At 38.3% G+C, this 22,287-nt stretch overlaps 1 long non-coding RNA gene across 1 annotated transcript in view; it reads left to right on the forward strand.

Annotated features, from left to right (window-relative positions):
• The window catches only part of LOC133051039 (uncharacterized), a 49,286-nt gene that overhangs the window by 6,557 nt on the left and 20,442 nt on the right, over positions 1-22,287 (forward strand). The window contains exons 2-4 of the long non-coding RNA XR_009691755.1: positions 1,876-2,097; positions 2,833-2,976; positions 14,944-15,005. This is a non-coding gene — a long non-coding RNA (uncharacterized LOC133051039). The remainder of the gene's footprint in view (positions 1-1,875; positions 2,098-2,832; positions 2,977-14,943; positions 15,006-22,287) is intronic.

Raw genomic sequence — 22,287 nt, forward strand, 5'->3', positions numbered from 1 at the left:
TTATGTGATATCTTTTCAGAATAGATCAGCCAATTTAATTTGTAGTTACATTAGTTACACTGCAACCTGAACTTAGATTTTTGATGTTGCAACTCTTGGTAGACCCCTCTAGAAGATGATCGTAATAATAACTAGCCTTCAGTGAGCTCTTCCTATGTGGCAGCTCTTTTACAGACATCATCCATCACAGAAATTCTGGGAGACAGGCACTAATATTAGCCCTACTATACAGATGATTAAACAGAATCAGAGGGATTAAGTTACTATCCCAAGGTCACACAGTGGTTGAACGGAGACCTGAACCCAAGCAGTGTAACTGCAAAAACTGTATCTCTGTAAAAGTCCAGTAAGGTGTAATCCCCTGACCAGAATGTCTGGGAAAAAAATTAAATGCTCCAAGTAGTAGGATGACTGAATAAATTATGTTTTACCCATGCCATGAAATATCAGGTAATAATAAAACAAAATAATGGTTTTATGAATATGTAATGGTATGATAAAATGTTAAAATGTAATATTAAATGAAAAAGTGCTGCACGGTAAAATCTCAATTTTGTACTTAAGAAAAATAGATAATAGAATGCCAATGTTGATTATCTCTAGAAATTGGATGAAAGGTGATTTTAGTTTTTTCTTTATGCTTCTCTGTATCTTTTAAATTTTTGGAAGTGACCATCATCAGGAAAGTGAGCTCAGTCATGTCTGACTCTTTGCAACCCCATGGACTATACAGTCCTTGGAATTCTCCAGACCAGAAACTGGAGTGGGTAGCCACTCCCTTCTCCGGGGGATCTTCCCAACCCTGTGGAAGTAGCCATATATTACCTTAAATTCAAAAAATTAAGGTATGGTGAAACGTAAAAATGTTTGAAATTAGCTTTTCCTAATTTCTAGCATTGAAGAAAAAGGAGTCTGTTTCTGTTTTGTCTGAGACAGTGATGTCCACCTCTACCCAGAGGTATGTGGCCTCTTATCCAGAACTTTGTCTGGATTAGACTCCTTAATTTTCATAAGAAAATGTCAATTCTACCACCAGCTCAGCTGACACTGATAGATGTGTCCTTCATTGTCCTCATAGATTATCTATACTCGAGCATCTCTCCACAGAAGATAACCTTGAACTCTGCTGTCCCAAACAGATAAAGAGCTTGATTACTTTATATATGTTTATATATTATATTCATGTGTATTATTATATCTGAATATATACTATATATTCAGATAAAATTCCCAGATGGCCATATAGTTTATTTCTCTGGGACTTAACATTTTATCATTGATCCTTACATCTGTATCCTACAACCACCTTGCCGAGCTCCTCACAAAATTACGTTTGCTGAGCTGAGTTTAGCCCCAAAACCATGAGCTTGCAGTGAAGAATCTTATAAGTAAGAGCCCTATTGCATTAAATGTAGAAGAACTGTTGAAACAGTTGTTCACCATATCATTACACTATAAAAGGGAATTTTTCCCAAGTGAAAAGTCATCATGATCTTTCTAAGCAATGGGTTTGTTTTAATCTTATGGATATTATAATTTGTATCATCAATTTAAAAATTACAGACCACAAATAACCCTCTGTCTTAGCTGCTGTAAAGCCTTAGGCCAAATACATGGTGTTCCTCCAACAAATGTCCAGATGCTTGTTTGTTGAACTGATCTCTGATTTTCTTCTGGCATTGACTTTCTCCTTTTTTTCTATTTTCATTTTTATGTGCTCCTTCAAAGCATATGAGGAAGGGGAGAGAATAAATAAGTGGATAGATAAATGCATAAAAGCAAATTTGTGTTAGGAACTTACAGCTATGATTTCAAATCAACACAATGAACATGAGAGTTTTCTACCTTCATCTATTTTTCTGGAACAATTTACAGAGATTCAAGAGTTGGTGACTTGATGATGACGTGATGACATGACAAATGGAAGATTTTCCCCACCACTCTTTGTTTTAAAGAAAAATGACAAGAGTCCAAGTTCCGGGTTCATGTGCTGCTCTGACAAGATCCATTGTGACACTGGGAACACCCTAACATGAACTGTTTTCTCAGGAAACAGGCCAACTGCTTTGATCTCAAGTGGACAAATCAGAAAGGCAGGTAGGAGTGACTTTTGTTTCTCTGTAATTTTACAAGCTCAAATTCTACGTTGCATCAAGTTGTTTCACAAGCTCCTATACTTACAAACTTTCAACTTCAGAAAAGTGAACACAAAGTCCAAAATTAGAACAAAGGCGTGCAGACTCTGCCTTCCCTGCAACAACAGTTTCTGATCACTTGAGCAGAGCCCTCTTGCTCCTGGTACCAATAAATGTACCTGCTCATACTTGAGAGAGCTTCTGCAGTTGCTTTCCCCATTACCGTGTCCTCGCAGGATTTCCATCATCTGTTGTTTTTCCATTGAGTCTTTAAGTAAGGTGTTTCACTTTCCCCTGGAGGCAGCACTTGATCTTTCTTTCCTGTAGACAGCAGTGTGGCCTGTCTTAACATTCTTTCCAGAACAATTTTTCTCTGTAAAATGCTGAGTCACTGAAGGGAGCAGGAAGACATTCTGTGGGCCGCAGTAGTCAACTGAGAAAACAGAATCATTTCCCAGGACTTAAAAGGGTACTTTCAAGAGTGAGCAAGTTCGAAAAGTGGGCAAGAAGTCCGTCCAGGGTGAAAGGCACAGACTCCTTTTCACACAGTCTGTAGAAGATCCTATTTCATAAATGAAAAAGGTGCGAGTGGAAAACTCCTTTATTTTGCAACAGCGGGATAGTGCATCAGCCCTGGGCTGGGATTGCAGAGAGTTCTGTTGAGTTCTTACCTTTCTTTCTGGCCTCTGCCTTTCAGTTTTTCACCAGTTCAATGGGAAGATGACCTCTGCTCCTACCGTGAGAGGATATCGACAGAATGAGTGTATGGGAGTTCTGAGCTTTTGGACACCTGGATTTGACGGTTGATCTTCAAATATCCACTGCTTCAAAATCAGTCTAGGTACATTTGAACTTTTTATTTTGTATCTCTCAAAGGCTACTGAATTAAACTTTTTAGGTAAAGAATAAAGTGGGCAGGATATACAGGAAAATTCTAGCACTATAAGCTTTAAAAATGGAGATTGATGGCAACTTCTTGTGAATCAAATATATCGCAAAATAAAAACAGTTTAAAAATGATTATTAGCCCTACCCAAACTCAGGGTGGCTTCCCATACAGTAATGTGAGTGATATTTCAACAGCCTCCTTTTCAAGCCTTTCCCGTATCCAAATCATCACACAGCTACCATTTGAGTAGCGTGGTCTCATTATATTATCTTACCCATCCTGGTTAAACCCATACGAGGTAGGTATAATTATCCCATATTTCCAATAAGAAAACTGAGGCTTATAAAAGTTAGGTAACTAAAAAAAAAAAAAAAGGTAACTTATCTAAAATTATGAGACAATAGAAACGGATGTCTGGCCTAGCTGAACTCAAAGCCACTCTATTTCCACTGTTTGGCTGGCTAATCTGCTACACTGATCTCTATCTAACTTTCTACTTGCAGTCATTCTATGGAAAACGTGTAAAGTTAGGAGCTGTATTCTTTAATCATTCACTGTATAACTGGCGATGGTACACAGCTGTCCAGGCTTTAATTTCCTCAGGTCTAAAATATGGATAACAATGCCTACCTAATGTTAAAACCATTAAATGAGATAATATATTTAAAACATGGGCCAGTGTCTGGCTCATACTAGTTGCTTAATAAGTATCAGAATATGGCCGTGTCATCTTTTACTTATACTAAAACGCTCCGGTATTGAAATTCTTTATATGTGTTCTAGTTCCCCCACCCAAAAAAAAAAAATATATATGGCTCATATTCCTTTGTACCTCCTTGTGTCAGCATGCTATTGATTACATGTTCTGGAAACTAAATGTATAAACAGGAATGTTTAAATGTTTAACTAAACAGTTAAACAGGAAGGAAATCAATTACCTCACATAGGAGGATGGTCAGGGCAGACTTGAGGGGTGGCTGATTGAACAGTTGACAATGTCCTTAAGGAGCTAGAATCTTTCCGCTCCATGATGGACAGAATCTGCTTCACCCTAAGATTTGTTACTCTCCCTAGTGAAAAGGGCTATGGTTGCCTACAGTACCCAGAAGTAATCACATTTCATTTCTATCTGAGAGGAAAGAAAGGCTATCTCACTGTGGTTCTACAGCCGTCAACCAGCTAATCTTTCCTTGCCGAACCGTTCACTGCTAAAGGGAGGTGAGTTTTCAGGATTGATTTGATTCATCATCTAAAGGGAAGTAGAATTTGTCCACTACCCTCCCCAAAGTTTTATACTGTAAATCTCAATGAGTGAAAGAACAAGCTTATTTATGAGTACAGGTGGAAACTCTAGTAATATCCAGAAAAAAGATGGTGAATTGTCACAGAAATAAACTTAAGTCTATTTGATTTCAGAGCCCAAAATGCCTCCATGCCATTGGTTATGCAGAAAGGAGTGGTAAGAGTAAGCCCTTTACCACATTTTCGCTTTAGATCAATTCTGCTGTGGCACTGATTAACTTAGACCTCTAAATACACTTCTCAAGGACGGATGACACTGCACACAGAAGAAAAACTATACCCTTAACACATTATCTATAGCTGGTTCCCCACAAGATGATTTAGGTGGTACACGTTTACCGCCTTAAATGACATTGAATTACAGAGGCCTGAATCCTTCTGATAGAATCAGAGCAAAAGCCAGTTTAATGCTCTGAGTCTGTAACACTTTCTAACAGGTGTAAATCTCCCTTTAATAAAGACAGGCTTAGAGCTTTAAAGGACATCACCTGGACTTTTAAACATTGTTTTGTCTTCCCTTCAAATAGTTTTTCAGTTACTTTTTATTTGTGATAAACAATATTGGTCCTGGGGCTTCCCTGGCAACTCAGTGGTAAAGAAACCACCTGCCAATACAGGAGACAGGGGTTCGTTCCCAATCGGGGCTTCATTCAAGATCCCACATGCCATGAAGCAACTAAACCCATGAGCCACGGCTATTGAACTTGTGCTCTAGAGTCTGGGAGTCGCAACTACTGAGGCCATGTGCTGCGATCACTGAAATCCTGAAGTCTGTGCTCTGCAACAAGAGAAGCCTCTGCAATGAGAAGCCCATGCGCTGAAACTGGAGAGTAGCCGCTGCTTTCAATAACTAAAGAAGAGCCTGGGCAGCAGTGGAGACCCAGAACAGCCAACAATGAATTAATTGGCTTTTTAAAAATTGGTCTTTCCATTTGAGGTAATGATAATTAGGAAATAATATGAAATTTCCTTTGAAAGCAAATCTATTTAAGGAAAACAAAATCAAGTAAAAGAGTAATTAGTTTGGAGAAAGGGTTATGCATGGTTGTTAAAAATTATGAGGCAATATGTAGTGGTGTATGAATAAGGAAAAATATGAAAGTGTTTTGAGAAGACTAAAGCTTGCAAAGCATTTACCTGGAGAAACTAGAGAATGATTGCAAGAATAATTTAAATTCAAGACTAAAGAAATTGCTAGCGCAGAGGGTAATTACTTCAGGAGCCACAAGAGGGCAGTGGATCAGTGGCTGTAAAGCCAGTTTGGTCAGTATGTCTTCCTCACTAAGCCCTTGTTCCTTAAAGTGTGGTCCACACAGCAGCATAAGCGTCACCTGAGAGCTTATTGGAAAGGTAGTGTCTCTGGCCTCATCCCTGGACTACTGAACCCCATATGCATTCTAATGAGACTCCTACTTAATTCTTATGCACATTCAGTTCAGTTCAGTTGCTCTGTTGTGTCCAACTCTGTGACCCCATGGACCTCAGCACGCCAGACTTCCCTGTCCATCACCAACTCCTGGAGCTTGTTCAAATTCATGTCCCTCAAATTGGTGATGCCATCCAGCCATCTCTTCCTCTGTCATCCCCCTCTTCTGCCTTCAGTCTTTCCCAGCATCAGGATCTTTTCCAGTGAGTCAGCTCTTCGCATCAAGTGGCCAAAGTATTGGAGCTTAAGCTTCAACATCAGTCCTTCCAATGAATATTCAGGGTTGATTTCCTTTAGAATTGACTTGTTGGATCTCCTTGCAGTCCAAGGGACTCTCATGAGTCTTCTCCAACACCACAGTTCAAAAGCATAGGTTCTTTGGAGCTCAGCCTTCTTTATGCACATTTGAGTTTGAAAAGTACTGACTTTGGCTCAGAGTTTTGGGTCCCTTCTGGCTACTCTTCCTGCTGTGGAACAGGGCTGACATGGTGATAATTTTGAAGAAGTACATTTGCCACAGAGTCTACTATGATATTGTCAGATTACTTATGTTTGAATCTCAGTTCCTCCTCTCACAGTAGCACTTGGGTGAAAAACTGCATTTCCAATACTTATAACGTTTCTTTAACGAACAGATGCTCAACAAATGGATGGATAAATGAATAAACCATTCAGACACAGAGAAATCATCTTTCCTAACAGTGTTTCTGTGTTCCTGCCATCCTTTATTTTGTTAGTTTGGTGGAAGATGAGGGTTTATTTGTGTCTTTTAGTATCAACTGCTTTAAATCTTTTTGTAACAAGACAGGAAGTAAATGTTCCCACATGTACACATATCTGTTCAAATGTTTCTGGCACATTCAGGTGAGCTTTCCCAGGGCTTTTCTCCATATTCTGATATCTGCTCATACTAATATAAGACCCTGGGTGTGCAAGCCATGTACAGATTGAGACAAGTAGAGTTTGAAAGAAAGGGTTCACATTCTGACCATTTTATAGGTTTCAGACCATCTGGGCCTTAGGGAAATTGAAGTAAAAGAATAAAACCTACTTGTGTTTCCTTGCCTAAAAATCAATAGGTTATTCCAGGAAAATATTAAAAATGACTTGTATACTTGGGGGAGTAGAGCTTTTAGTAAAATATTGAAAGAATACTTTCAGTATTTTCCCTTTTAATAGGTACAAGTGCAGGATATTGAAAAAGCAGTAGAATGCTTCAAAAAGTCCAAAATATAAGGCTCTTGCCTCTGTAGGCTTTGTGTGTTTTCCAATCATTCACCCACTACAAATCAATTTACAGTTGAATGGTTTCTCCATTAGTTCTGGTGCCAGAATATATTGAGAGGAAAGAGAAGTCTAATTGATGGGGTTATTCCTGGGCTGAGGTGAATCTCCCAGGCTCCATCCTTGAAGCTTTACAGAGTAACTGGCCAGCCGCTTGAGAAGGGGTTTTCATAACCCCAACCATAAAACCAGTTCATAAAACTCTCCCTACAATTAAAACCTAAGTAATGAGATACCCCTTCCTCCTTTCTAAAGCTGCAACCCTGTGATTTTTCTTTCATTTCATTTTTGCATTCATCCACTCAACAAATATTTTTGAGTACCTGCTAAATGCTAGGGATATAGAACAAAAAAGACAAAGTCTCTGCTCTGGGGAAACTGACATCTAGAATGTGAAAGAGGAGAGAGATGACAGCCAAAGAAACAAAGATTAATTCTATTAGTTACAGAAGAAGGAAAAGCTGGGTAATGTGATTGTGCATGTGGAACATGTACAAACTTAGAATGAACCAACAGGCAAAGACTCCGAGAATGTGATATTTGCTCCAAGACTCGAATGGGAGTTAGCAGAGCAAGCCTTGCTGGAAGAGTCTTCTAGTAGAGATCAGCTACAAAAAAATCCCCAAGGCAGGATCATGTTCAGCATGTTTGAGGAACAAAAAGAATATCAAACTGTGTCTGTATCAAATTGATTAAGGTCAAGTGTGGTATGTATAAAAATATACTCATGAAAGTTCATGAGTGTAGTGGAGGGTGTAGGAAATGTCGAGATGACTTGATAGCACAGTGTAATGAGCCCAGAAGGCCCAGGCTCTGCTGTGATTCTACTTGTTTATACTACCTGTGATTAATTAGTGGTTTAGTGGTTGTAGGGAAAGAAAGATGCTTTGCATTATTGGGGCTGGGTTGACTTAAGTTTTGTTGATGCTCAGAAGTGAACCTATTGGAATGGTGTTCATCATGAGCCGCATTGGTGTCTTATCCTATCAATTTATGTTGTTACTTTGCGCACTGAGTTATTTCGGAAGCTGCTCAATCATGGTGGCACTTACAGAGAAAATTGCAACATAAAATTCCAACCCAACCATGAAAAGTTTTAGATATTAAAATTTTGAGACCTATCAGTAACTGTTATAATTAGCTCCTGCTGAAAATTTGTATTTTTTCAGAGCATCATTACTCTTCATAATTAGTTCTATAATTTCCCCATAGAATATGATCCATTTTATTTGAAGTGCTAAAATCAAACACAAGTAGTTGATCATTGTCTATCTGTAATTTGCATTGCTCTTTATCCAAGAAAATATTAGTTTTTGTTAGCCAGATAGAGATCTATTATGAATGTCAATGTAACTTAATTAAAGCATAATATTAATCATAAGACTATCTTCCAGACTCAAATACTTCCTCAATGATGTTTACTTGTCTAGAACTTAGCTGATGAAATGCAAAAATAAAATTGGATAAAGGCATTTTGGTGAGTAGGGAGATTTAACAAAAGCCTTTCTTAATGAAAAAATAACGTAATAGAAAGTACAGAAAGAATTGCACCTACTAAATTATGTTCAAAAGAATATCACAGTAAAATAAGTTGTTTTGCTCATTTTATATCTAAGCATTAAATAATATTTATTAAATTTCTGCATCATTGAACTGTTCTGTAAGTTAGTCAACAAGACATAGCTCATACCCTCTATTAGTTTTTGCAAATTTTATTCATTTTAATATAAAATGCCTGAGCAGTTTTAGGCATTAGAAAACGTTCTGCCATAATCACTACTTTTTGCATCATTTTAATGTATGTAATAGTGTAAAAAACTGAAGTGTATTCTATATTAATGAGGGTGAGTGCAACTTCTTTGGGGAAAATTGTCCATTTCTTTAGAGAAATATTTTAATGGATCTCTGGTTAAGCAAGATAAGGCCCAAAACTTGGTGCTAATGTGGTACTTTTGAGGTTGTGGGCGTATTCAGGTAATGAGGTATTACGGAGAGATAGTAATTCTCTCTGTAATTAAATAAAAGGCTGTCTTCCACAAATGTAAAGATTGTTATAGTAACTAATTTGGAACTTCCTGGCTGGGGCTGTAGTTGTCCTAGAAACAGAGTTGTCATCCTGAAACTAAAGAGAGAAAGAGAAAACTTGGATAATGAGAGGGGCCCCAGCCATGAGAGAGACAGTGAGGAGAGAACACCCCACAAAAGAACCATTTCCTAGCCATCCTCAGAGCATTTGGAAACCACACGGCACTCCTAGCAGTCTCCGGGATGAGGGCTGGAATTACGGTATTAAAGGGAAGAATGACTCCAGAAGGTAGGAGAAGTTTGTGTGCGCTCGGATTGCAACTTAAATTGTGCCAGCTGAAATGCTTTTGGATGGAGACAGCAAAAAACTCAACCCAAACTGAATTAACCAGTAAATGGGAATTTGGGGCTCAAAAGGCTAAATCTTCATCCAGAGATTGTGTGGGGGTTGAGGCAAGATTCGGGGTACAGGAACCTTTGAGAGATGGTTCTTCAAGTTCCTGCCTTCCCTCAGGTTGGCTATCAGCCTCAGACGCTGCTCCTCATTCACACCCAAGGTAAGGGAAGAGGCAGGCTTCCCCAGCCACTTCACAAGAAAAAGGTCTTGTGCTGATCGCCTAGGCCTGAGTTACCTGAACTAATAAAGGTGTCAAGGGAACAGGTTTACTCTGATTGGTTTAGCTGTATCAGGTCTAAGCCCTGTACCTGGAAATGGAGTCAAGCCTGAAGAAGAAAACTGTGAGTCGCTCAACTGTATCTGACTCTTTGTGAACCCATGGACTGTAGCCTGCCAGGCTCTTCTGTCCATGGAATTCTCCAGGCAGGAATACTGGAGTGGGTAGCCATCCCCTTTTTCCAGGGGATCTTCCTGACCCAGGGATTGAACCTGGTCTCTTGCATTGTAAGCAGATTCTTTACCATCTGAGCCATCAGGGAAACCCAGCAGTCAAGCCTACTGAGGCAGAATAGTATTAAGGGAGCCAGGGCGGAAGTTTGGAAGACAACTTTGGTTTTCTTTATAAGATCTAACAAGCTTCCTGAGCTTTGGCTTCTGGAAGAGTTTCAGGAATGAATTTTAGGTCCACTCAAATTTCAGTGACTAGTCAAGAAAATTTAGTTTTACTTCTCTTTCCATAGCTGGTATATAATAAGATCATCTTAAATTTAACAATTCCATTTTCTCAGAGTTAAATAATACCCATTTAAACTACAGTATTTTTTTTTTTTTTTTGAGTGAAACCTACCATACTTAGAACTAAGTGTTAATGAGCAATTTGAAAGCATTTAAGAAGCAGTAAACTCAAGAATTCTCATGAAGAGGGCAGGTGGGTACTGAACAGTTTGCCAGTCTTGAGACAGCACGGGGGGCTGGTTTCTCATCCCCCCAGACAAGCTAAGGTACACTGCCCACATACCAGCTGGACAGCCTGAAAAGGGAGCCCAGCTGGGGAGCGCCGCAGGATTTTCCAGGACTCCCTCTGGGCATCCTTGCACCCATACATGGGGTTCTCCCAATGAAATAGCCAAAGTCTGAGCAGCAGGAAGCCTGCCAGCAGTGCACAGTTGGAGTGATGCTTCAAGCAGCAAGCAGTATTTTCCAGATGTAGAGATTCAGTGTGCTTAGAGATTTGCATGGGAACTATAGAGTGGCTGTCTATTGCTGCTGACTAAAGAGCATACATATGTGGCTGGAGCCCTTCTAGACATGAATGAGAGAATTTGGTTTGTATTTGCTTTAGCACAGTGAAGAAAACTAAAGAATAATAAAGGTGAAGTTTTTAAGACTCAGGAGACCCTGGACTCGATAACAGGGGGAGATGGAGATTATTTCACTTTCATGAAAAATCTCCTTTTGACTTACACTGAAATCTGTCTGACCAATGCTCTCCTTCTAAAGTCTTCTGTGAACTACACTTGGTAGAAATTCATTGTCTATCTAACAAGCTCTCCAAAGATTAAAGACATGAGTTTTTGCATTTTAAAGAATAACTCCCTTCATTATGAACTCAGAAAAACAGGACAAAGTTGGGTAGCAAATGCATTATGTATGTGAGTTTGTTTTTAATTGATTTTTGAATAATCTTCATCATGCTGGTTCAGATTGACAGATAGCTCATGCTATTCTGTAGCTGCTGTTTTAGACTGTATTAGCCTTTTCTGAAAGAAGTCAATTTTTCACCTGACTCCCTGACTTTGACAGAAGAATAGACTGGACTGTAATCTCATCTCAGCTGTTGCAGAGATTTTCTACTTAAAAAATGCCTGCCTCACAGGTGCTAAAATCACTACCCCTATACCTCACAGCTTAGAAGAATTAATTTTCTTTTGAGAAAATGAAGGCAACTTCTAGGAGTTGCCTTCTAAAATGTAAATATTACTGGCAAAATTCTTGTATTTAGCCAACTCACATCTGGTTTATATAGAATGTCTCGAGTTTTAATTTTTTATCTTTCATATTCTATCTGGGGGTGGTACCTAAGGGTTTTTTTTCCCCCATTCTATCTGAATTCTTTATATTTGAGTTGCTCCTCCTTGCTATGGGCTTCCCTTGTGGCTCAGCTGGTAAAGAATCTCCCTGCAATATGGGAGACCTGGGTTCATTCCCTGGGTTGGGAAGATCCCCTGGAGGAGGGCATGGCAACCCACTTCAGTATTCTGGCCTGGAGAATTCCAGGGTTGCAAACAGTCAGACATGACTGAGCAACTTTCACTTTCACTCCTTCCTATAGACTTGACTGTAAAATTTTAACACACACACATTCACACACACCTGTTCATGCAACTAATCCCCTGAGGTGTGTGCCACAAAGCACCACTTTATATTGATGTAATTATAAACTCATTGACAATAGTCATGTATTTTAGCCCTCCTGAGATCAGTGTCACATCCTATTCTTGCTATTCTGTATTGCCATTTTCTAACAAGAATAACAAAATGTTACTCTGTTGCTAGGTAACCTTGGCAATTTTGTAGTAGCCCTATACTTTCATCATTCCTCTGTGGTCAAAATATAATTGCTTTTCTTCTGAAACTTTTTTCCCATTCATGGCTGCCATTGTCATCGGATAACTGTCATCCTATTATTCTCACTATTGAATTCAGTGATGAGAAAGAAGCCACAATTTGCTCATCCTTCCACAGAATGGAAAATTGACATGTTCTTATGATGCATCTGGGTGCTTTCAGAGAAAGAGTTCCTCTCTTAGAGGTCACGTTCCAAAAGAAGGCTTTCAGCACTTGGCAGTCCTTCCTGTCTAATTTGCCTCCTCTTTACAACCCCTATCATAATCCCTTTCTTTCAGGAAGTAGGTTTGTGGCTAGAGTATGGTCATGTTTTGTGTACAATGATTACATTCTGACAGAAAGTGAAGTTATTTTGTAGATGCTTCACCATGAATGATGCTCAGTCTGTGAATTGACATACATCAGCAACAATAAAAGCAACAATAACTGTGACTTTAGCTGTGGGCCTATTGTGTGCCAGGCACTGCTCAGTAACATACATTATCTGATAAATCTCCATAAACTCTGTGAGATACTGTCACTCCCATTGTGTAGATAAGGAAGCTGAGATGAGACTCAGAGAGCCCAGATCACATGCTTAGTGGGTAGCAGAACCAAGGTTTCTTCATCGACGATGTCATTGATTATGAGAAGTAGCATCAACTTAATAACAGCTTAAATGTAAATGATAACTAGAAGATGAGTCTTGAATTCAGAAATATTTAATTGGAAAAACATGCACACTAGAACCAAGAAAATACTACACATATGTGTGTACTTAGTCACTCAGTTGTGTCTGACTCTTTGAGACCCCATGGACTGTAGCCTGCCAGGCTCCTCTGACCATGGGGATTCTCAAGGCAAGAATACTGGAGTGGATTGCCATGCCCTCTTCCAGGGGATCTTCCCAACTCAGGGGTAGAACCCAGGTCCTTCACATTGCAGGCAGATTCTTTACTGTCTGAGCCACCAGGAAAGCCAAATATATATATGAGTTTATGTATCCTTGGAGTAGGAAATGGCAACCCACTCCAGTATTCTTGCCTGGAGAATTCCATGGACGGAGGAGCCTGGCGGGCTGCTGTCCACAGGGTCGCAGAGTCCGACACTACTGAAGCCACTTACCACACATAGTAAATATACACACGTGTATAATGTGCTACCATTGTCTTGCTTACAAACTGGAATTTTCCCCCCTAATTATTGTTCCATGTAAATCACATAACAGTGTCATCTAATTTCATTGTTTCCCTCCCCCACACCCCAACTCCCATCTCCCTGCTACCATTTTAATGGGGTTCTTTCCAGTACATGCATGTCTGATGAGTATTTTTTAAGTTGTGAAGAGGTGCCATTGCAATTATTAAATCTGGAGTCAACACCCACCTCTACCACTTGCCAAATAAATCATCTTAAGGAAGATAATTCTCTGACCTTATGTCTCTGGGTATATTTTGTTTATCCTTATCAAATTTTTGATAGAGATAGATAAATCTATGTGAATGGTTAAGTCTCCCACTAGCCATGACTTCTTTGATAACAAAGTCTTTCTTTTATTTATCCAGGTATTTCGCTATAGTATCTTGCACATACTGAAGTAGGTGTTCAATAAATATTTATTTAATCACATTTGTTAATACACTTCTTTTCCCCAAATGGTTAATCACAGCATGCTGGTATTATGAGAACTAATCAAGTAATTTGGGGAGAACTTTCCATTTCTTCTGTAAGAATTATCATCTCAGAGCTGTGTTTTCACTTGTCCCTTGAAGATTTGCTTTAAGAGGCAAAGACCCTGCCCTTTCTGAAACAAACCTGCCTTCTCAAAAGTTGGATTCATGTTTCATGTCAATGTATGGCAAAAACCACTACAATATTGTAAAGTAATTAGCCTCCAACTAATAAAAATAAATGGAAAAAAAGTTGGATTTCTACCTTCTTCCTTAGAGAAGAGAGAAGGCACAAATCAATGATGTAGGGAAAGGTTGAGCAAACAGTTAATTTTACTAAGCTTGACTCTTTAGTAAATTGACTTTTTAAAACGTTTCATGGAATGAAAAGAACAAATTATGTCTGAGTTCTAGAAAAGATTTGAAATTTTATTTATCAAAGGTGGTGCATTAAAACTTTTATAATCTCCCCATTTTAAGAAAATAGCCAGTTCAAATGCATAAATTAAGCCACATAAAATGTGTTAGGAGACATCTATTTCCTAGATGCTTCTACTTAGCCAGAAGTGAAACAAACAGAATAGCTTAATTGTGGCATTATTGTTTTGCAAAGATGCCAGCCAACTAGAAGGAAAGAGATAGGAGATAAGCGTCTAATTTAAATAGGTGATTAGTCATTTAATTTCCTTTGTCTTTTCTTTGTTTTCTATTACACTTCATCTCAGAGTTGTATATAAAATAAACATAATTAAACTGAAAGGGAAAGTAGAGAGATAGCCTGATTGACAAGTTGGGAGAAAAACTCTACTTCGAATCAGCATTAAAGTAAATACAAACTAGAAGAAAAGCCTGAACATCAAATATTTTTTTAAACTTTGGGCTTATATTATATTTCATTCACAGTTTTGAATGTTAGGTTTAGTGGAACAAATCAGTGATGTTTAGGTAATGCATCTCTGGTTGATAGGAACGTGCATTTTCTTTGTTTTGATACCTAGATTCTCTGTTCCTTATTTGATAATTTACCCCTTATATCATGCTATTTCAACAATATCAATGTTCACAAATTCCAGCCATTACTAAGATGTAGAATTTCCTTCAAGAGCTATTAATTATCTCTTCCCATGACAGACATTGTCTTTTATCTAATCAATGTTTTACCCATTTTGTGGGGGTTGTAAAATTAGTGTTTTTCCTTTCATTTTCAGGAATCTTGTTTACATCACAAGCACCAGACTCCCTTTCAGCATGATGATGCCCTTAAACTCAGGTTGGTAAATACATGGGTGGGTGCTATCAATCTCCAACTCCACACCCAAAGCAAGGATCACTCATTGATCCTTCCTGTTCAGCCTGTTTTTAAACTTGGAATTCAATGCCACAAACCAGACATCTGCTACTAAAGCAATCTCAGCATAAATCTTTTTGCCAATCTATGCTAGACATTAATCTATCCCCTTCCTTTTCTTTAATTTCTCTAAGTACTGTCTTCTTAACTAAATTGTTTTCGTAGTCCTTCTCTATCTGATCAAATGTCTCCTGCCTTAATATATTTTCTCCTGAATTACAAAGTAATATTCATTCACTAGGACAAAAAGGATTCCTTCTTGTGGTTTGTTTTGCACTTTGAAAGGAATGGGCAAAACTTTAAGAATTTTGTAAGTGAAAACATGGAATCAGAAGTACAAGGTAAACATGCAGTCTTAGATCTTTGTATCTTTTGTATGTACCTGATTCATGCATTCTTAGAACATTTTGAAATCAATCGAATCACTGTCCCTCTGATGTTCTTATAATGTACTCATTTGCTCAGGTCAGAATATGGAAACTTCTTCAGAGTTCATTTAGCAATGATGCAAACCATGTCAATTTTCACTCATAACAAATTGTGGTGGGAAAAGGACAAATATTTCCAGCACTTAATTTGGAGTTTTATATGTGTTCTTTTCCTCTACATCAATTTTATCAAAGTTCCAACTAGTTTTATTAATTTTGGCAAAGTCCAGCAGATCCTACTGGAATTGTTGCAGATTCTTTTCTTCCCTTCTTTCCTCCTTTCTTCCTTGTCTCCTTCCTTTCTTTCTGTCTTATTTTTATTGGGGTATAGTTGATTTATAATATTATGTAAGTTTCAAGTGTACAACATAGTGATTCACAATTTTTAAAGGTTATACTTCATGTATAGTTATGTACTATATGTTGGCTATATTCTCTGTGTTGTATAATATATCCTGTAGCTTATTTAAGTAGAAGACATATTTCCAGGCAAATCTCAGTAAGATGTGGTCAAAATAGTGCTTTGAGTGGCCAATCACCATGTGATAAGCAGACCTGTCCTATAACTGTATGGTTGGAAATCTAAATATGAAGTTCAGATAGAAATATGAGAGCTGAAAATGTAGCTTGATCACCTTCACATCCCTATAGGAGATATAGACCATACCTATAAGTATTATGCAAAGATATAGAATGAGTAAGATTTAAGAGAGAGAGAGAGTGTGTATGTTAAACATTAGAAAATGGCCATATCTCAGAGTGAAACATTTTCATCAGTAGATTAGCTCAGAGAAAGAGTCTGAGAAGTGGTCTGAGAGGTAAGAAGATAAGTAGTAGGTAATGGAGAAAGGGAACTCAAGGGAAAAAGAGTTCCAAGAAGGAGAAAAGGACTTACTCTATAAAAACATCTTTTTAATAGAAAACTTAATGTATAATAGGTTCAAATTGAGACTACAAAGAAAGGAAGTACCAAAGAAAATAAAGAGACACTTACAGTTAGAATTGTGGGAAGCTGAGAAGTTATTTATTGCAGTGCTCCCATTTTCATGAGAAATTGAAGGTAAAGTCATTTAATAAATATTCTTGGGGTGAATTATGAAAGTTTGGGACAGTGCAATGCAGATGGAAAAAAAGAGATGAGTAGGAATAAACAGAAATATTTTAGAGAGCTTTGAAACCCAGGTAAGGCTAGAGGCAAGTTGCAGTGGCACCAAATTATGTTGCTATAGTAGTTTCTCTAACAGCTCGGGTGCACACAACAGCAGGGAAAGATTAGAATAAATTCATCCTTATTATAACACACTGACTTCAAAAAATGGATTGAAGGGGCTTCCCTGATGGCCCAGTGGTAAAGAATCTGCCTGCCAGTGTAGGAGACACAGGTTCAATCCCTAGTCTGGGAAGATCCCACACGCCACAGAACAACTAAGCCCATGCTCCGTAACTATAGAGCCTGTGCTCTAGAGCCCAGGAACCACAACTACTGAAGCCCGTGTGCCCTAGAGCGCGTGGTCCACAGCAAGAGAAACCAGGGCAATGAGAGAAGCCCATCCACCACGCTGAGGAGTAGTTCCTATTCCTGCAGCAACAAAACCCCAGCACAGCCAAAGTAAATAAAAAATAATTTCTAAAAAATGGATTGGAAACCAGTAACAGCCAAAGTCAAAACTAAAATTCTATTCAAAAATATCAAAGAAGTATGGAGTATACTTTAAACTATAAATCAAATAGCCTGGATTCTATCACTGACTCTGCCACTAACTAGCTATGTGACTAGGTTAAGTGATTAGCTTGCCTGCCCTTCACCTTTCTGGAACTTAACCCATCTATAATATGAGGAAGTAGAAATGATTAAAGTGTCTTAAAACTCTAAAGTCTGAGGTCTAGGAGTCTGTGTGATATTCATTTATTTATTTCAGTTCAGTTCATCTCTGTCGCTCAGTCGTGTTCGACTCTTTGCAACCCCATGAATTGCAGCACACCAGGCCTCCCTGTCCATCACAAACTCCTCGAGTTTACTCAAACTCATGCCTATTGAGTCAGTGATGCCATCCAGCCATCTCATCTTCTGTTGTCCCCTTCTCCTCCTGCCCCCAATCCCTCCCAGCATCAGGGTCTTTTCCAGTGAGCCAACTCTTCACATGAGGTGGCCAAAGTATTGGAGTTTCAGCATCAGCATCAGTCCTTCCAATGAACACCCAGGGTTGATCTCCTTTAGGATGGACTGATTGGATCTCCTTGCAGTCCAAGAGACTCTCAAGAGTCTTCTCCAACACCACAGTTCAAAAGCATCCATTCTTTGGCACTCAGCTTTCTTCACCATCCAATTCTCACATCCATACATGACCACTGGAAAAACCATAGCCTTGACTAGACGGACCTTTGTTGGCAAAGTAATGTCTCTGCTTTTTTTTTTTTTTTTTTTTTTGTCTCTGCTTTTAAATATGCTGTCTAGGTTGGTCGTAACTTTCCTTCCAAGGAGTAAGCCTCTTTTAATTTCATGGTTGAAGTCACCATCTGCAGTGATTTTTGAGCCCCCCAAAATGAAGTCTGACGCTGTTTCCACTGTTTCCCCATCTATTTCCCATGAAGTGATGGGACCAGATGCCATGATCTTAGTTTTCTGAATGTTGAGCTTTAAGCCAACTTTTTCACTCTCCTCTTTCACTTTCATCAAGAGGCTTTTTAGTTCCTCTTCACTTTCTGCCATAAGGGTGGTGTCCTCTGCATTTCTGAGGTTATTGATATTTCTTCCGGAAATCTTGATTCTAGCTTGTGCTTCTTCCTTTGTATCCTGGGTTACTCTGCATCTGCAGATTCAACCAACCAGGGCTTGAGTGGTACTGTTCTATTTACTATTGAAAAAAACCTCTGTGTAAGTGAGAACTCACAATTTAAACCCCTGTTGTTCAGTGTCAACTGCAAGGTGAATGGAAGGTGATCTGAGAGAAATAAGAAATAAACTATACAGGTAATGACATTTGAGCAGTTATACCAATGACAAGCAAGAGTCAGCCATACAAAAACTTAAGGGAATAAACACTCTAGGCTGAAGAAGCAGCTAGTACACAAGCCTGGAGTAGAACCTAGCTTGGTATATTTGGAGAATAAGAAGACCAAGTGTGCTTCACTTCTGTGATATCCTTCCTCCAAATTCATATAATTCCAGTCTAATCATGAGAAAATATGAAACACTCAAATTGAGGGGCATGGGACATTTCACCAAACACCTGACTCAGTTCAGTTGCTCAGTCATGTCTGACTCTTTGCAACCCCATGGACTATAGCACACCAGGCTTCCCTGTCCATCCCCAACTCCCAGAGTTTACTCAAACTCATGTCCATTGAGTTGGTGACGCCATCCAACCATCTCATCCTCTGTCGTCCCCTTCTCCTCCTGCCTTCAATCTTTCCCAGCATCAGGGTCTTTTCAAATGAGTCAGTTCTTCACATCAGGTGGCCAACGTATTGGAATTTCAGCTTCAGCATCAGTCCTTCCAATGAACACCCAGGACTGATCTCCTTTAGGATGGACTGGTTGGATTTCCTTGCAGTCCAAAGGACTCCCAAGAGTCTTCTTCAACACCACAGTTCAAAAGCATCAATTCTTCAGTGCTCACTTTTCTTTATGGTCCAACTCTCAGATCCATACATGACTACTAGAAAACCCATAGCTTTGACTAGATGGACTTTGTTGACAAAGCAATGTCTCTGCTTATTAATATGCTGTCTAGGTTGGTCACAACTTTTCTTCCAAGGAGCAAGCGCCTTTTAATTTCATGGCTGCAGTCACCATCTGCAGTGATTTGGAGCCCAAAAAAATAAAGTCTGACACTGTTTCCACTGTTTCCCCATCTATTTGCCATGAAGTGATGGGATCAGATGCTGTGATCTTAGTGTTCTGAATCTTGAATTTTAAGCCAACTTTTTCACTCTCCTCTTTCACTTTCATCAAGAGGCTCTTTAGTTCTTCACTTTCTCCCATAAGGGTGGTGTCATCTGCATATCTGAGGTTATTGTTATTTCTCCCAGCAATCTTGATTCCAGCTTGTGCTTCATCCAGTAGAGCGTTTCTCATGCTGTACTCTGCATATAAGTTAAACAAGCGGGAGACAATATACAGTCTTGACGTACTCCTTTTCCTATTTGGAACCAGTCTGTTGTGCCATGTCCAGTTCTAACTGTTGCTTCCTGACCTGCATACAGGTTTCTCAGGAGTCAGGTCAGATGGTCTGGTATTCCCATCTCTTTAGAATTCTCCACAGTTTGTTGTGATCCACACAGTCAAAAGTTTTGGCATAGTCAATAAAGCAGAAGTAGATGTTTTTCTGGAACTCTCTTGCTTTTCCAATGATCCAAAACCTGACTAGCATTCTTCAAAAGTGTTGAAGTTATTAAAAATAAGACACGACTGTGAAAATATGTCTCAGAAATATGTCAGAGATGATTTGAGGAGACTGAGGTGATGTGGGGACTAAATACAAGGTGATATTCTGGATAGGAACTTGGAATAGAAACTGGTGAAATGCGAGTCAAGTCTGTAGTTTAGTAAAAGAGTCTTGCATCAAGGTTAATTTCTAAGTTTCAATAAATGTATTAGGGTTATGTATAAGATGCTAACATTAGGTAACGCTGAGTGAAGAGTTTTTTGCAATGAGTTTTTTGCAACTCATCTGTAAATAAAAAAGTTTTTCAAAATTAATTTTTAAAGTTGACATATTAATAACTTGTTTCTTGGCAATAAGACATGGAGGAATTAAAATATGTTGAGTATGACCCACAGTTCGAGAAACTAATAAAAATCTGAACTTTTCATTGGAAAAACAGTTACTTAGATTGATAAGTATAGAAGCAGGAAGACCAGTTGGGTTATTCCTTATCCCATGTGAAAGATGAGTTGGCTTGAACATTGATAATATGGTCACTGTGAAAATGAAGGGACATCCATGAGTTTGGGATATATTTTGGAGGTAGAACTGACAAGACTAGATGAAAGATTCAACAGGAAGGGATTATATAGTCAAGAGTTTGGTTTGGTTAAGATGCATGTGCTACAAACGCAGCTCAAGCATTGTGCAGCCAGGTTGCTGTGGACTGTTCTTTGTCTTCTGTCTGGCTTCTAATTCTTGGCAGCAAATGCTCTATGCCGTTTCCTTTCTTTCTGCTTATCATAGTTCCTTGATTATTTTAACCCTAGAACTCATTGTTATGCAGTTCATATCAGGCAGGTGAATAAACCAACTTCTTCCCATTTTAAAATTCCTGAATTAAATTCTAGAGAGAAATTTTAAAGATTGAATCCAATTATTTTGTTTATAGATGAGGACACTGAAGCACCAAGAGCCCAAGTAGAATGCTTCAGTGATGGATCCAGAAACAAAAACCAATGTTTTTATCGTCAGGCAAGACATATATTTCTCCTCCTTGAATTTACCTCAATACATCTAAACAGTTTTCTAGTCCCAGGTGCAGTAACTGGCACATCTGAACGCAGTAAAGCATCTTACCCTTAACCACTGAGACTGGAAAGTTGTCATTTTATACCACACCCAAAGCAACTGCTATGGACACTTGATACTTTTTTGTTAGTATAGTTAAGAAACCTTTTGAAGCTTTGAATTGGGCAATAAGAAGTATTTCATTACACATGGTAGGAGATGCCTTGTCCTTACAGATTAGGAGCTCCTGTTCAGTCCTGAGTCCATGAAGGGCAACATGTGACTCTGAATTTCCAGTGCCTTGCTTGTGGTACATGTCCAAGAAATCCTTATTTCTTGATGGAAAGAATGAATAGAATAGTTGCTGTTCAGTTTACTACTTAGAAAGACACACTGCAATTAGGACTCAGAATTCTAGTTCTTGCCTGCCTTTCATCGGTTTAGTCTTTAGATTAACATTAATATTTTAGGTCATGTTGTTCATCTCCATGTTTCTTTGGTTAGTTCTACATAACAACAGTTTCCTCTCTTCCCTAAGTTTTGTAAATTTAGGTATCTGTGTATCACCTTCTCTTATCCTTGATCTAGTAAGAGACTTAATATCTAATCATTTTTTGAATCTGGATATATTTGAATATTAATACTAGTGCTAATTTATGAATTAAAAATTGAGAACTTTGTCTTTTTTACGGGCATTAGAGATACATACAGACGTATTTAAGGAAGCTATTTTACTATGTACGTCATTTTCTATATTCTTTACAGGACTATATGGTTCAGTGATCTAAGCTTTGAGTATAAGAACTGACTTTTAAGTCTGTTTCTGAAGCTCATGCTGTAGAATTAACTTCATCTGAAAAATGAAAAGTGACTCCTGTTGAATAGTTGATGAAATGGTGAACATTTCCAAAACCATCTGAAATATCATTTTAAATAGAAGATAAGAGGAAAATAGTCAAATTGCAATTGAGGAAACTATACTTAAGAGGATATCCTTTAAGGTAAAAGATGAAAATTTAGTATAAAACTTTAAAGAGGAAAAACCTTTCTACTATTTCTAACAGTGTTTTTGAAATGTTCTGTAATGTCCAGAGAGATTAGACTCAGCCTTAAGGAAAATCTATTTAACTTAACAATAATTTAAAGTGATTTTTAAAAATCTAAATGGGGAAAAACTCAAAGGAATAAGCAAAATATTTGAATTCAAGGAACTTATGTTTCCCTGACAACTTTTAGGAAAGTTACTTTATTTTTCTATGATACATTGCACATCTGTAAAATTATTTGCCAGTAAGGACTTTAATAAAGGTAAGCTTCAGCGTCCGATAGAGTGTTTTG

Source organism: Dama dama, chromosome 33 (assembly GCF_033118175.1).
Source record: "Dama dama isolate Ldn47 chromosome 33, ASM3311817v1, whole genome shotgun sequence".
Taxonomy (NCBI): domain Eukaryota; kingdom Metazoa; phylum Chordata; class Mammalia; order Artiodactyla; family Cervidae; genus Dama; species Dama dama.